Source organism: Hermetia illucens, chromosome 1 (assembly GCF_905115235.1).
Source record: "Hermetia illucens chromosome 1, iHerIll2.2.curated.20191125, whole genome shotgun sequence".
NCBI lineage: Eukaryota > Metazoa > Arthropoda > Insecta > Diptera > Stratiomyidae > Hermetia > Hermetia illucens.
In genome coordinates, this window is record NC_051849.1 from 100149135 (window position 1) to 100166891 (window position 17757).

A 17757-nucleotide genomic window follows, 5' to 3' on the forward strand; every position below is an offset into this window, starting at 1 on the left:
AGCATCAGCATTCAATTTAATATCGTTAATATCGAAGGTATAGCATATTTTACTGTAAAGCCAGCCACTTTAGCATCATTCAGTAGCCATGAAATGAGGTTCGGTGCCATATTAAACCAAAGGAAGATGTCTCTCTGACGAGTGTACGCACTCGACTAAAGTTTATCTAATAGGCAGTGCCCACGCTAAATAGACCGGACTTGCGGATGTATTGGAAAAGCTTATCCGTACGCATCATATGGCAGCAGCACTTGGTCAAGCTTGAATCTCATCATTGATTATATTGAATTCTCGGAGGTGCTAGAAAAGCAAGCATTCTGAGAATACCCAGTCCATGTAAAGGGCTAATTTTTTAAAATGTTATACATACTCTTTCGAATTCGTGTGAAGAAGAATACGTGAGAACTTAGACCACCTGCCGCAGTGCGGCGTGATGTTTTTGATGCCGCCATCGCAGCCACCATCGACTTTTGGCCACAAGCTCCTTGCCGATGACCTGAATTCTGTCATTGTGAGTAACGAAACGGTACTAATCTGCACAAATTTATACTTATCATCAGGGGATGATAAAGGGGTTCATTTCTCTAGTCCACTTCATCCGCTTCCTAGGAGAAGTTTCAGCAGCAGCAGAAGCTGCTGAAATGGCCGGGATAAATTGCGGGTAAACTGCTGAAGTCAGACGACTCTTTTCCCTTATCGGCGGCGGATCTTACTTTTTTTTCTTTTTCTCAACTAATATGTGCCCTTTGATTCCTAACTTCGACGAAATATCACCCCCAGCAGGTGGCAGCGAGACAACAAAGTTAGTGCAAGTTCTTCGCCTCCATATAGTGAATTGAATCTAGATGGAAAATGTTCAAGTCAGAAAAACCTTAAATTTTTACGGGTCCAGCAGACTGTTATTTTGACAAGCCAAATAATATAATAATAGTAATGGTTGGCGCAACAATCCATGTTGGATCAGGGCCTTGAAGTGTGTTAGAGCACTTCATTCAAGACTGTAACGATACACTAGGAGGCAATGTGGTCAGCATTGCGCTCGACTGAGGTTATTACCCTGATTTGACTCAGGTACTCATTCACAGCTGAGTCGACAGGTGTCCGACGTCAAATCACGATACAAATTAAACTGCCACCAGCAAGATTTGAACCGCGACCTTCCGTACGACAGCCTTGCGCTCTAACCACTCAGCTATCCGGAGCACGAGGGTTATTATTGACCCTGAAAGCGGTGATTTTTTTTTTATTTAGCTTCGGGCCACCTAGTTTTCTTTGGTTTATAAGGACCTATTTTTTTTCTTTCCGTTCTAGTGTTAATGTAATAACTTAAAACTACCGTACACTTTCCTCGTAACTTTTATGTTAAAACTATAACATATTATGCAGATTCACATATTACAAATGGAGCCTCTTCTTCTTCCTCAATCGGTTCTTAGCCTTGAGGATAGACTTCCTGCAGCAATCTCGATCCTTCGGCGCGTCCTCCAGTTGCTTAATTTTTTACTGACCTCGTCCACTGAGTCCTCCCACCGTTTGCGTGATTTCCCGCTGGACTACGTCCGTCGGGTGTGCCTTAGGTATTCGATTGTCATCTATCCGTTTTACGTAATCAGAGCCCTCCGCAATTTTCGTAGCTTTACCTCCCCCGATACTATTGGATCATCATAGAGCTGGTAAAACTCATGGTTATATCTAATTCGCCAGTCAGTTTCATTTTTTAGCGGTCCAAGTATTCGACGTAGAACTTTTCGTTCGAATACGTCGATGGACTTCCACGCTTGACAGCCATACAATACCATAGGTCATATAATCATCTTATAGATTCAGAGCTTATTTTTCCGGTGCACCCTTTTATTTTTCTGAGTAGTATGATCTCGTTTTTATTACCATCCTTCGCTATGTTTACTCCTTGGTACACAAAGTTGCCCACGGTTTTAAAATTAAAGCCGCGCATTGCCGTATTGGTCCTTGACTTCTTAATTGGGTCACGAATTTTGTTTTCTCTTCATTAATTCTTAGGCCGACTTCTCGCGCTGCTTTATTTAGTTGTAGGAACACTTCCTTGGCGAGCATGGGGCCGAGCCCATCTCTTTGCTTTAATCCGCAGTTCATTTTGAAGCATTTGTGCGAGTTTTTCTGGTAGGAGGAACCTGCGTATGATACCATATAGTAGTTCTCGTTTGATGCTATCATACGCTTGATGGGAGTCGAGGAAGAGGTGATGCACATCGATATTGAACTCATAGCACGTGGCTCGTCCTTTTCAGAAGCCAAGATTGGAATTTACCAATTAATATGTCTGTATATGGCTCTAGCCTAGCTTGGGTGGTTTTCGTCAGGATCTTGTAGGACGTGCACACCAATGAAATGCAAGTCAGAGATAAGTTTCTCCCTTTTTTGTGTATAGGACAAATTACATCCAAATTTTTAAAATAAGTTAAGGGAGGAAATTTTCCAGGCAATTTCCTTCTCTCTGTAATAGTTTAGCTGGAGTACCATCGAATCTCAGGCCTTGTTCAGTTTCTGGTCGCGCAGGGATGCTTTCACCTCTTCAATGTGTGTGTTGTTTATACCTTCGCTCGTCAAAGCTGCACTTCTCACTGGTGCATCTTTTCGGTTAAGCAGCTTCTTAAAGTATTCCATTCATTTTTTCTTGATATCGTCGGGTTACCTCAGATATTGTCTTGGTCATCCTTACAGACTTGTCTGCGGCCTATAGCCTTGTACAACATTTTTCACCGCGCCGTATGGGGTTGAAACATTTTCAAGGTTTTGTGTAAATCAAAACCTTATTAAAATCTCTATTTGTTCATCTGCCCTGGCCGTCTGGCGGTCTATCACACGCATTTTTCTTGGGAAAGGTTATGACGATTGACACTAAATTTGGAGGAAAGGCGGGAAATGTGAACGCGTATACACGTATACTGTGAGTAAGTTTTCGTTACTCGACATCGAAACTTCATCCTTATTAATATGTGGTTAGAATCACAATTGGTCTCATATAGTGATTGTTTTTCGATAAGAACCTGGTCAATTTGATTGATGAGGATCCTCTGCTCCAGCCTGGGCGTTGAAATCCGTTAACACTAATTGTATGTCGTTAGATGGGAGTGGGTCATAGACTTGTTTCAGTGTCCTAGGGAGCCTCTGCACTAATACGGGTGTGCGGTTCATTTCAGCACCTGAGGTCGGTATTTCCCAAAGACAAATTTTTCGAACTGTGGCACAAATGTAAAGATATGTGGTCGATTCTATTACATTTATTCAAACTATTGAATAGCTTTTTCACATTTTCGTGTACATTTTGGGATCATTCGTCGCTTGATATAGCTAGTAATTCAATACCACACGAATAAAAGATAAAATAAAACATGTGAAAAGAACAATAGATCACATGCTCTTACCAATTTCCGTGAAAATCGGTCTAGCCGTTTCCGAATAAATCGGGTGTAATAAAGAACGGGGGAAAGGCTGTATTCCTCAGGAAATTGTTCCGACCGCACAGCGAGACAAACTGAACAAATTAATAAAGGAAATCTTGCATCTAGACTGGTATAATTATCGCTCCTTATTTTAATTACTAGACACACTTTTCCAGAACAAATCGCCTTCATCGGAAAAATATATCTAGTGCAAGGCCATCTGGCATTCATCTGGTTTCAAGAATGCTGATTCTGCAACAATTGTTTGTTTCGATCAAAGTTCTACATACATATAAATATCACTGCGCCAACCAATGAGGTGTACCAGACTAGGTTCAACCTAAAAAACTTTGAGTGCCCACAGTGGCCATAATGTTTATGTTATAAGGTTTATTGTGTAAACACAAATCCTTATTAAAATCGGTTTACTGTCTGTCTGTCTGTCGTTAGACGCATTTTTCGCGAAGTAGGCTGTAGCGATTGACACCAAATTCGGTAGAATGATGGGAACTGTGAACGCTCACGCATATTGTGAGTTACATCCTTTTACGTCGAATTTAAGGGGGTCGCCATACATGCAAAACGGGGGTGTACTTTTTTTTCATCAAATATAGTCACGTGCAGTATCAAACTAAAGGTCTCGGTTAGTACTTTTCGAAGCCGGCTAGTTTGGACATTTGTTGGAAAGGTGGGGAGTGCGGTTGGTTGAAATTGTTAATTTCTTTAACGGACCCATTCTCAGAAACTACTCAATCGAAAAATCTGAGAAAAGGCAGGAGGCTGCCACTATATGGTGCCTAGGCCCCAAAATACCTTCCATACCGATACGTGTTCAAATAAAGTATTTAATAGTACATTACATAATTTTTAGAAGTTGGTTGCAAAACCCCCCTTAAGTTAATCCTAGAATTACAAAATTGCAGCAATGTAGGCTACAGCATAGAGCATGATCCTACCACTATTACTAACAAAGTTATAATAGGTCAAAGCTGTCGCTTCTGTGCAAATTCAAGACTTTGAATGTGGATATTCGCACACAATATGTGCATATATTACGTGCTACATACTAATGGGACAATGGCACACTCAAATCTCTTTATAAAAGAAATACACAAAATCTTTCATACCTGAGCGTCTAGCTTCCGGTTTCCCGGTTTGTTTCTTGTTAGATTATAAGATTGTTTTTTCATTCATTTTTCTCGATCTATATTATTACTGTTCAACATTTCTGCAGAAATGATTTTAAAAATGAAAATGAAATGAAATGATGGATGCCCACATTAAAAGGGTGGTTTTCACGTACATTATTGGGATTTTTTTTAGTGGAAGTAGTAATTAGAATCCAATCAAATTAGGACATTGTATTAGTAATATTTCGAACAGCAAAAATTTGAATAATTTAAGCCATACTTAACATAGTTACATGGCGCTGAAGGTCATAATTATAGTGATCCAGCGGCAGTGTGGAATTTGTGGCGGGAACCCACTAACTACCAAACTGGTGCTGCGTATGGGAAAATGGATGAGCATACTTTGGTTAGCTACAGCCTCCTCGTTGGTTGAGTCCTCCAATATTAGGCATCATGTCACTTAACACAGCTATTACTCTGCCTGCTTTCTCTGTTCCTTGAAAGTCAATCGATGATCCAGCATAACACGCAGGTAGGCAGCTCATCCTCTTTTATACTTGGCATATCCTTTGGGGAATATTCTCTGGGACAATTTGCTTAGACTTTTCTCTAGTTGCACTTTTCGATGTGAAATTCAATCATTAAATATCTCAGCGATCCGCTTCAACTATCTTTGAATATGGCATAACTTTATGCCTCCCGGGGCCCCATGCTCCTGCTCTCCACTTCATTAAACAGTATAGCTTGATGGTCGTTATGCATATACTATTCACTAATTCCCCAGTTCCCCCCTCATCAACACATTATTTACCAAGGTAATATCTACCACTGAACCTATCCTTTCTTTACAGAAGGTGTAGGTACTTTCGATATTACCAATGTTCAGCGAAGAAAAGGGCCCCAGCAATACTCGCCAGTACTATTAAAAACATTGCTTCCCCACTTGTAGACCATGCGTTAAAATCTTCGCGATGACAGTGGGGGATCGTATATTTGCGTCCAATGCAAGTTCATGTAACATTCCTCGCTTGCGCTTGCGGGAGTATAGCAACTGTAGACATGATCACCGTCGATTTTAGCTCTTACAAACCCATCGTCAGATGGTGGAGTGGTTTCTTCTTTCTTAAGTATCGTCTGGCATCCAGAGTATGTACTTTCTACTTTTATCGATGCCTCATTCCTCTGTATGATCGCTAATAATCGCCACGCCGACGTCGAGTTTGTGGACTGGTTGATTCAGAAGATCGTGTGGCCCACATAGCAGTTGAGACTTATCTGAATAAACCTCACTTAGCCTTTACTTGCATCTTTGCACAACATGACTTTTTCGCCACACCGGGTGCATCGATCAGATTTATCATACAGATACAGATCTGGCTATAAGAACGTACTCCAGACATTTACAACCCATATCAAGAGATATTTTCTTCCGAATCCTACAGACCAACCATTCAATCTTAGCTTTGCCAACGTCTAACAACTTTTCTGGCAAAAGTGCTAGCAAGCTAATGATTGCCATTTGCAAGCCAGCGTATGTTTTACGCAAGTTCTTTATTGTGTCGACACTCCCATTTGGAATTTGAAATTGCTGCACCAATTCCGTCCATATGTCCTCCTTTGTCTTGATCTCGTCAGGGTTCCTGCACCCACAGTTATCTCGTGGGTCAATTGCTTCACTGTAATCTCTTCACCTCAGGATTTGTCAATTAAGTTCTGGTAGTTGAACGTTCGTCCTGCGTCTTCTGAAGCTGCAGCAGCAGTTCTCACTTCCGCCTCCTACTAATCCTTGTAACATTGTATCCCAGGGCGCTTAGTGTCAGATTTTCATTGATCTCCTGCAAAATTTCAGCTCTGCTTTGGATAACCACTGCATCCGGACGGGGCTATCTTCAGTTTACCGGTTGCCCTGCCTTCACAGTTGCCCAAACATTTGTTCCCATCTACTAGGACTTCATTTGTGAGCTGGATTTGAAACTCAAATCTCGCACTTCTTCCGTCGTTGGCTCTTTAGAGCTTCGGCTTTTTTGGTGAGGCCACTATCTTCATTCATTCTCTGCTCCTCTTTGCACCGTCCATAGCTTTCCACTTGTTTGAGTGGCTCGTTCAATCCTTTTAGTAGCAAGATGTGCGTGCCGCAATGGGACCAAAGTAGGAGTTATAACTGTCTTGTATTCCCCAAGGATTCAATCGTCAAACCTAACTCACCCATGGCCGAACAAACACCTTTATATAGCGGTGAATGTTATGCTTCGGCCTTCAGCTCCTTCAAGCAATTTTCCATCCTGAATACTTTTGCTAACAAAATTCATTTTACTAGTATCTGCTCCAATGCTCCATAATCAACCAGAATGAAGTCAATATGCTCTTTGCCCTTAATTATTAACGGCATTTCGTTTGTTGTTTGTTGTACGTTTGTTGGTGAAACCTGCTATTATCGGCTTTGAAAACATAAGCGAACGGCTATCTACTCTGCGCTTGCGAGGCAAATTTAGAAACATAAACTTCATTAAGGTTCATATCCCTACAGAGGAGACTGCAGGGTCGGAGAAGGATACCTTCTACGAGGTTGCAGAACGAACCCTCGAAGTCTGTCCCAGATATGATATCAAAATTATACTTGGGGATTTTAACAGCAAAGTAGCGACGATAGTAGAGACAATACGTTGGCTCCCATAGCTTACATCAAAATGCAAATGATAATGGACTGCGGAATATTCAATTAGCAGTGTCACACGAAATGGTTGTTCGAAGTACCTGGTGTGCGCAGAAAGTGATCCACAAATATACGTGGGCCTCTCCAGACGGGACCACTTTCAACCAAATTAACCACGTGCTGATTGAACGCCGCCACCTCTTAGCCTTGATGAATGTCAGAACATATAAAGGGGACAATATAGATTCGGATTCCTGGAGATGAAGCATCAACCAACGATCACAGTCACCTGAAGAAACTTATCATCAATACGGCAACAAACATATTTGGTCTCAACCGCAACAAGAGTCGGAACAGCTGGTTCGACGATGAATGTATGCTAGCAACGGAACGGAAGAATGCTGCATACCGAGTAATGTTGCATACTCCAAGGACGCGGGCAGGCGCAGACTTATCGCGAACTTCGACGAGCAGAGAAGCGACTTCACAGACGGAAAGAGGAAGCCTGGGAGAATCAGGAACTACAGGGAGAAACCGCATCAGGCGCTGAAGTTTTACCAACAAGTCAGAAGGATGAAAGCTTACAAACCTCGATGTTCATCCTGCCGAGACAAAGAGGGAAATCTGATTTCCGATAGAATGGGCATACTGGAGCGATGAGTTGAGTACTTTGATAAAGTTCTGAACAACCAGAACATCGGCGAGCTGGAGGTTCCACCAACTAAAGACGACGGACAAACACTGCCACCACCAAGAACACAACAGTCCATGCAATTCATCGGCTTAAAAATCATAAGTCGCCGGGAGCCGATGGAATTACAGCCGAATTGGTTAAATATGGAGGCGACCAGTTACACCAAGTGCTTCATCAACTTGTGCTGAAGGTGTGGGACAGCGAATGAATGCCTGCCGACTGGCAAAGAAGCATTATCTGTCTCATACATATAAAGGCAGATTTCACACAGTGCAGCAATTATAGAGGTATGACGTTGCTGAGTACCATCTATAAGATATTCTCCGCTATTTTGCTAGACCGGATAGCCCCATACGCTCAGAATATCATTGGAAAGTGATTCGCGATGCCGATGTAAATGCAAGAGGCACCATCCTCTTGAAGTCTACCTAACTTCTGGCCTATGCTGACGATATTGACATCAGGGGAAGAACCACCCGAGACGTACAAACTCCCTTCAACCAGATCGAGAAGGCGGCACGTTATCTTGGGCTGCACATGAATGAAGGCAGGACGAAATATATGGTGGCAACGTCAGTACCGAAAACCAACCAACCAACAACATCAAACGGGATGAATAAAGATAGGAGACTACAACTTTGAGACCGTTGATAACTTCTCCTATCTAGGGTCGCAAATTAGAACCGATAACAGTTACGATGATGAAATCCGCGCACGGTTGTTGGCAGCCAACAGTCTATTTCAGTTTACAAAAACTGTTCCGCTCGAAACGTCTCACTATGGGGTCAAGGCTCTTACTGTACAAAACAATGATCTTGTCAGTCCTCATGTATTCCTCGGAAACTTGGTTGCGAACTCTTGGCCGCATTCGAAAGTAGAATCCTCCGAAGAATTTTCGGCCCCTACATAAGGATGGACGATTCCGTAGCCTACACAATGACGAAATCTATGAGAGATACCATAACCGTCCGGTTGTAGATAAAATCCGGCTCAATAGGCTACGGTGGCGGGTCACTTAATCCGTATGAATGAGGATGATCCAGTCTGGAAAGCCTATAAGCGCAATATCTATGGTAGGAAAAGAAGACGAGGCAGACCCTGCCTGAGATGGAACGATGGCGTAGATCAGGACACCAGACAGCTTTTAGGGATATCGAGTTGGTGGACCTCGGCGCAAAACCGGGATGTCTGGAGTTCCTTATTAAGGCAGACTTAGACCGGATACCGGTTGCGCCGTTGATGATGGTGATGATTTCGTTTGTTTTATTCATATTTTTGTTCAGGTATTTGCCTCCAATTCAGGCAGAGGCTCGCGCTCATGGACCAGAGCCGTCGCAATCGCCAGTTCTCCGCTTCCCGCTACCTCTGTGCTTCTTAGGTAGTCCTATTCACCCACCCGTCCTTTCTCTTCTTTGAACTGCCCACCTACCAAGCAGTAGCCAGACATCTAAAGCTCCGTAGGCTTTCAGTGATAGTTCGCCCTGAAGATCTCCTTAGCTAGCTGGACTAACTCAAGTGTTTTCTCTAGTTTGGGGCATGCTATCACCACTAAACCGCGGTTCACCCGTCTCGAAATTGCAACAAAGTGGCATGTTGGATGTCGAAACCTGCAGAAAACGTTCACCTCATGGAACCAGCCACAATCCTGACCGGGTCGCCTTCTCATCCATGGTGCCGCAGTCTCAGTGCCACGTGTGAGTGGAAAGCCCACTTACAAGGTGATACAGATGGTTACTGTACCAGCTTGCGTCAGCAAATAGTGCGTTGCTGCCAATCAGTTTTCATATACCAAAGACTTTTGGTTTTCTGTTCTAGGTATGCTTCTCATAGCCATCTTTTTCATGGATGGACATTTTCCTCCCACCAACCCGACTCGCGCATACACGTACCCATGGACACACACCTCCAAATCCGTTCAAGTGTATGTAACTCCGTCCGGAATTCCCTTAGCCGCGAAGGGATGCGCCTGATTGGAAATCTGATAACTTCCCTCAAGTGACTGTCTATTTGCTGTTTGTCTATTTATCTGCCACACGCAATATTTTCAAAAACCACTGTGTCGCGTGGTCGAATTTGGTGAGGGGCTGAGTTACATTATAATAATTATAACCGTTGGCGTAACAATCCAATAGGATCAGGGCCTTGAAGTGTGTTAGAGCAATTTACTCAAGACCGTAAATCGCAACCTTCCGTACGCACGTTAACCTTAAGTAAGAAATATGTGCAACTTTTTTTTTCAACGCATATGGCCATGTGGGTTATCAAATGAAGGGTCTCGATTATTACTTTTTGAATTAAATATAGGTTTTCGCATTGGTTGCATATAAGTGGAATGCGGTTCCCGAAAGGGATCAATTACTTTAAGGATCCGTTCGCAACTACCCGACCGAAAGATCCGGAAAAAAAATTGTAGTGTTTCATGCGCATGGGATCTAGGCTTAAAAATACACTCCGTTACGATGTCTTCCCAAATAAAGTTAATGACAGTATATGATAATATTATATTTTGAACATTTTCTCTAAACCCCCCTAGTTTCCTAAAATGCAATAATTTAGACTTTAATATTGGGTATTATACTGGAAAATTTGATTAAAACTCTACTATTATTAAGTTAAGTTATAGTAGCTGCTGTGAAATATTATAAGCTGGGGTTTTATGCCGCATGGGGACATATATAAAGCTTTAGAAGCCCCAGTAGTATGAAAATAAATCGAAGGTTCTCATTGGCATTATTGAACTGTAATTTCCCGAATGGTAAAGTTTTCTAACTAAAACAAAGGACTTGTCGGTCTAATCTCGTAGATGTAATTCAACAAGGATGTGGTTTTGTTTTTCAAAGGAAGCCGATGTAATACTGAATAGCAAACAGGATATCTTCAGTTCACATTACGTTAATGCTCTTGAGCTGTCATTTTGAAAAGAACAGAACAGTAAGCTACTATTTTCATGCAATCATGCAATGTATAATAGATACAATGTCATCCTTTTGTGTAACTGAGCACATATGGCAGTGAAGCCAAAAATTTGCCATTCCAGTTTAAAATGAAGCTCCATCACCAGCAAATATTCTGGAAACCCTATTTCCTTCTCAAACATTGTACATCACCATTTTGTTGTACAATTTCAATGTTTTCCGAAACACAGATTGAGTTTCATGGCATACAGGCTAGAGTCCAATACTTTCAATATATATGTATCCGTGTGTTTGTAATTCCTTTCAAATCCTTCTTCACAACATCTTACGTAAGAGCTTCGAACGTAACGAGAATTTATGTGATGCTGCAACTTTCCTGGAACATAAATCATTCCCTGCTGCTACTATGTACGTGGCATCATGGCGTCTATGCCAGTACTCACTTGTTGCAGGAGCGCCAAAGCCGGAGCGAAGACCTAGGGAATCTACGTAAACGCAGAGGTACATAGGAAAGCAACTGGGAGCAAAGCCAGTTCGTAAATTTTATATGAATCCTAGAGCTAATTTCGCAAAAGTAAACATCGTCCGTATGTATGTATGTGCGGAGGAAATGTAGCACACACACGCATGAAAGAACGTAGTACACGTCCCATGATTTGAACCAAAGTAAAATTGCGGAACAATGATTCTACTTTTGCTGAGCCGTGTTCATGTATTAAGCTAAATGTGGTATAAAACCTTTTATAGCTGCACGCATCAAGGAATATGTGTTACGGCAGAGAGCAGGAGTAAGACCTTCAAATTTCTTAGATAGATTAACTGAACAATTGGTTGTGTAAATCATAAACTTCATATATGTATATAGAGTATAAAATTTCAAATAAGATTGAGTGGCTTAATAAAGTCTTGTGTGATATATGTACATATGTACGTACTTACTTGAGTGGCTCTGTGCAATCTTTTAGGTTTCCTTATCCATCATACTCAATTCCTTTCTGTGATGGCAGGACGATGCGAACCGTCAGAATAAAAATCTGTTTAAAGCTTTTTTCATTACTGGGGAGCCAGCCAGAAAGGGGTTCCTTTATATTCCACATCTTTCATGTTAACGACGTTCGAACAATGTAGTATGCGTGCACTTATAAAGGATTTGGCGAGAAAGCTCCAACTCTTCAAAAGGAAGGAAATATGAGTACCAGAATGCTAGCCCATGGAATATTTAAGACATACATTCATACATATTTACGTTCATGTAATCCATCAACTAATAACCCGATTGTGTTGAAAGAAATACGCCCCACATACCTTTCTTTGACTTAACTTCATCAGAGTAAACGAATCCTTGCCGTAAGATACATTTTGCATCCGATATCACTAGGGAGATTCGATTATTGCATTGGATTACGTCCTGTACTGGATATTTGGTGATCTCCTTTTAGTAAGAACACATTAGATAATATAGCCCAAACAAGTATAAAGTTATTTTGGTAGCTTTTCGAATCAAATCAATTTTGTGGGGCCGCAATATATTCAGTATCATATCAATCGTAGGATTCCAGACAGTTGTATTTGTATTTCTGGATTGCATAGAGCACACAAAAACAAAAACACTGGATACAAATTTGGTGCACAAATGAGTCAATGTTATACGAAAACGGAAAAAGGCAAAATTAAGAATTGTTTAATCGGTTAACCAAATATTTTTTTCCGGTATCCGGTCTAGACCTGCCTTAATAAGGGTTTCTAGACATCCCGGCTTTGCGCTGAGGTCCAACAATTTGATATTAAAAAAAAGCCAAGCGACGACGGCGACGGCTTTACGGTTTCTTATATTATATTCATTCAACATCTGCGAGCCGCTACGGTCACGCTGCTCCCAGGGCAGAGGTGAGGCAGCGTCTGACGATTTGCTTCTGCCCTGGTAAGAAACCGTACAGCCGTCGTCGCTTGACTTTTTTTTAAAAGTTTGGGTGCAAGCCCTAAGCGAGGGGTCCGTGGACCAGGAAAGAGGGAGTAAGTTGCTCCCCATTTGGTCCGGTCCTGCATTAAGTTGATGCGGACTTAGGACCCCATCAATCTCAAAACGAATTTGATATTCCTAAAAGCTGTCTGCCGTCCTGACCTACACTACCGTTCCATCTTAGGCAGGTTCTGCCCCGTCTTCTTTTTCTACTATAGATAAATTTTCCGGTTGGATCATCCCCATCCATACGAATTAAGTGACCCACCCACCGCAATCGGTTGAGCCGGATTTTGTCCACAACCTCACGGTCGTGGTATCGCTCATAGATTTCGTCGTAATATAGGCTATGGAATCGTCCACCCTCATGTAGGGGGCACAAACTTCTTCGGAGGATTCTTCTCTCGAACGCGGCGAAGAGTTCGCAGTTTTTTTTTGCTAAGAACCAAAGCCCCCGAGGAATACATAAGGACTGGCAAGATTATAGTGTTGTACAGTAAGAGCTTTGACCCTATGGTGAGATATTTTGAGCGAAACAGTTAAGCTGAAATAGGCTCTGTTGGTTGCAACAATCGTGCGCAGATTTCATCGTCATAGCTGTTATGGGTTGTGATTTTGGACCCTAGATAGGAGAAATTTTCAACCGTCTCAAAGTTGAAGTCTCCTATCTTCACTGTCTTCGTTTGACTAGTGCGATTCGATGTTGTTCGTTCTTTCGGTTTTGGCACTGACGTTGCCACCATGTACTCCATCTTGTCTTCATTGATGTGCTGGCCAAGATCACGCCCCGTCTGCTCGATTTGGATGAAGGTAGACTGTGCATCTCAGGTTGTTCTTCCCATAATGTCAATATCGTCAGCGTAGGCCAGTAGTTGGGTGGACTTGAAGAGGATCGTACCTCTTGAATTTACCTCAGCATCACGGATCACTTTCTCGAGGGCCACGTTGAAGAGGCCGCATGATAGGGCATCCCCCTATCGTAGACCGTTGTTGATGTCGAATGGTCTTGAGAGTGATCCTGCTGCTTTTATCTGGCCTCGCACATTGGTTAGGGTCAGCCTAGTCAGTCTTAGCAATTTCGTTGGGATACAAAATTCTTTCATGTCAGTGTACAATTTTACCCTGGCTATGCTGTCATAAGCGGTTTAATCGATGAAAAGGTGCAACTGATGTCCATATTCCAATAGTTTTTCCATCGCTTGCCGCAGAGAGAAAATCTGATGAGTTGCTGCTTTGCCGGGAGTGAAGCCTCTTTGGTATGGGCCAATGATATTCTGGGCGTATGGGGCTATTCGGCCTAGTGAGATAGCGGAAAATGTCTTATAGATGGTACTCAGCAACGTGATACCACTATAATTGCTGCGCTGCGTGATATCTCCATTTTTATGTATGAGATAGATAATGTCTCTTTGCCAGCCGTCAGGCATTGACGACTTTTCTTGCGCCAGGGGCCAAATATGTTTGTGGCCGTATCAATGATAAGGCTCTTCAGGTGGCTGTGAAGATCATTTATTGACGCTTCATCTCTTAGACATCTGTTAACTGCGGTTATTGCGGCATCGATTTTCCCCTTATAGGTGTTACGGAGGCCTGTATTGTGAATAGCTTCAGTCAGAGGGGATTGTAGGTGGTATCGTAATTCGACTTCGGAGCATTATGCCAACGAGATAGTGGTCCGAGTGGCAGCTTATGTATTCTTACATTCGTCAAGGCTGAGAGGTGGCGGCGTTCGATCAGTACGTTGGCAATTTGGTTGAAAGTGGTCCTGCCTGTAAAGGCCTTTTTATGCCTATGGACTGTTTCCACGCAAACGAGGTACTTCCGACAACCGATACTGCTACGGTACTGAATAATCCACAGTCGGTTATCATTAGTATCCCTATGTAAGCTACGGGAGCCGACGTATCGCTTGAATACGGGCTCCGTCCCTACTTGATCGTTGAAATCCTCAAGTATAATTTTGGATATCATACTTGGGACAGGCATCGAGGGTCCGCTCAACTGCCTCGTAGAAGGTATCCTTCTCCCACTCTGCAGTCCCCTTTATAGGGGCGTAATTATGGTGTATTCGCTCTTCTCCAGGAAATCGGTCCCTGTCCAGCGCTTATCTTACAACGCTGTTACATCATCCTTACATTGGGACAGGGTATCGGCTAGCTGCTCAGCAGCATTTGGTCTGTACAGGGAGCGTTGTCGTTGCCGAGTTTGTCGTTTTGAAACCCATTCTGTCCGAGGCTGCTTCCGTGGCTTCGTAACTTTGGTTTTCCGTGTAAAGTTGTCAGCCCTACCCAACCCCCAGCCTGGAGGATCAGTTGGTACATTTTGTCCAGCTTGGTAGCAGAGCTGTTGGTGTTGGATCAGCAGGTATTTCCCAAGTATTATGCTCTATCGTAGGTACCAATCCACGTTTCGCCGTGGCGTCTATACTACCCTTTGACCGCCCCAGATTTATGAACACATTATTATAATTCTAAAATATCCGGGTTTCCCATGCTCCTAATTACTATATGTAATTTTACCCAGTGGCGTAGTAGTTAGAGCACTAAACTGTCGCAATAAAAGTATTTGCAGAGAAGCACATTTTTCTATTGTTTTGGCGGCCTTATTGGGGCGAAGGTTTGGCGGGAAGATAAGGGTGTCATCAGCATATTGTCATCCCATCTGGAATAGACACTTCACAAGTGAAAACGTTATATAATGTAGGGCCTGAAATGGATTGGATGGGAATGGACTACTGGTACTTCTGATGTTGATATAGAACAACCTATCTTCGAAGAAACTGATGGCAATTCTGATAATCGGAATTGGGAAGTTGTTTTCAATTAGTCTATGTTTACCCAAACGGAGTCCAAAGCCTTTTTTAAATACAAAGCCCAGGCTACGGTTGCTTCATTGTGGACGCCAGTTTCGTGAAGGTAGCTTGCTGCATGTTTCGTGCCGTGTTCATGACGGAACTCGAAATGATGATTGGGTATGATATTTTTGAGATTACAATGGTGGACAAGTTCAGTTGTCCATTCTCTCTTGAAAAGTTTTCTTATGTTGGAAAGCAGAGAAATGGGTCTGAAATCGGATTGCTACTTTCCAAGTAGATGGAAAAGACCCGTATTAATGCAGTTATTAAAAACTGGTTAAGAAATTTTAAGAAAACGTAAATTTTTAATGGCAAAATTGGTAGTTGGCATAAGATTCAAAAAATTTTGTGAAATCATTGCGGTATTCGTTGTCTGACTTTATAATATGATATCATGGGACAGAGAATTATATTCGAACTCATCGACTTTTATTCGTTTGGTATTTCTGCGTGTAGCAACGTTAATGGCGTCGCTAGCCACAATAATTGCTTCGTCCATTTCAAGTTTGGATTAGGTGTTAAGTCTGAAATAAATTAATCCCAGTTTGTGTGAGCGAAGGATCTGATAGACGCTGCTTGTTACTGGGTGCATAAGCGAGAACTTCAACCAATTCTCATACCCTGTTTGTTTACTTGGCGTTCGCTTGATTCGCTGCTTTGGAAAGAGATTTCTTAGCAGGTTGCCTTGACTAAGTATTCCTTAGTTGTCTTTCGAATTTTTGCAGCTTTCTGTGTGGCTAGCATTTCTGTATAAACTGAACACCGATGATAGCTTACAGGACGCCCACTTTGGTTGCAGTAGTGCAATGCGGAACTTGCGCCGTGGGTTTTCAGCATTCCCCACGCTGATAGTTCTTTGTGCATTTAATGCATTTTTGCACTGTCGAGCAATTGAAGTTTTGGTACTTGTAACACTACACTTCTTCCACTGGCTTTACCTTTTCGAAGGTTACCTTTTGATGAATGATATATTTCACCTTGAAAACTTCACCTAGCTCTTGGGAGGACTAAAAGTTGCTTATAAGACGACCAGATTGAAATCTGATAGAGGGCGAGGGATTTTTTCTTTGTGGGCCTTATCTTGCTTGGTCACCAAATTTGCAACCGAGTGAGCTTCCAAAAGTGGGTCCTCCCAAGTGAATTCGTCGATAATTTCTTCATGGCCAGTTTCCCTATGAAATAATAATAATAATCGTTGGCGCAACAATCCATGTTAGATCAGGGCCTTGAAGTGTGTTAGAGAACTTCATTCAAGACCGTAACGGTACACTAGGAGGCAATGTGGTCAGCATTGCGCTCGCCCGAGATTATTACCCTGATTTGACTCAGGTACTCATTCACAGCTGAGTTGACTGGTATCCGACGTCAAATCACGATACAAATTCCACTGCCGCCAGTGAGATTTGAACCGCGACCTTCCGTGCGACAGCCTTGCGCTCTAACCACTCAGCTATCCGGACACACAGTTTCCCTATGAAAACTGCGGATAATTGTGGACTGAGTTCTAAGGGATGGAGGGGTTCTTGTGGTGACAATAAGCCCTTGCTCTTTAATGAGCAAAAAAAATGGCATGGTCCCCTGTGCGATCCGCAAAAATTAGGGTTCTATCGTCGCTGGTCTTTTTTAGGGTCGCCTTTAAGCTCTTGTTCCGCAGCAATAATTTCATCAATACAAACTAATGAAAAAGGAATGCATGTAAAATTAACAACGACAAATGGAACTACCATTCTTTCGGTATAACATCACAGCTGAAAATGGAACGAATTTGGCACAATACACGAAGCGTTCGTATAACTTGACAGGAATGGTCTAATTCTTGATTCTGTCGGTGATGCGTTTATGTAGCATATACATAGGAGGGCCATGGACAAAAGGATAGAATATCCCCTGAACTTGACTGTGGGGGCGCCGGAATTCGACTGGAGATACTCCAGAGCGAGGGCGATTGATAACACATACGTTGATAATTGAAACGGAGAAATTCTGGTACTGTGGGCCGCAGGATGCCGATTATCGGTGGCGTGCTCAGTTCTGTCACTTTGTAAATATGTACATAGTGAATGGGTGCTGCTTTTGCCTTCGGCTGCAACATGTTCATACTAATGTTATTATTCTTTGCCTCTTTATTA

At 42.4% G+C, this 17757-nt stretch overlaps 1 protein-coding gene across 8 annotated transcripts in view; it reads left to right on the forward strand.

Moving 5' to 3' along the window:
* LOC119656207 (kazrin) overlaps positions 1-17757 on the forward strand; it is a 414592-nt gene that overhangs the window by 94414 nt on the left and 302421 nt on the right. The window lies entirely within an intron of this gene.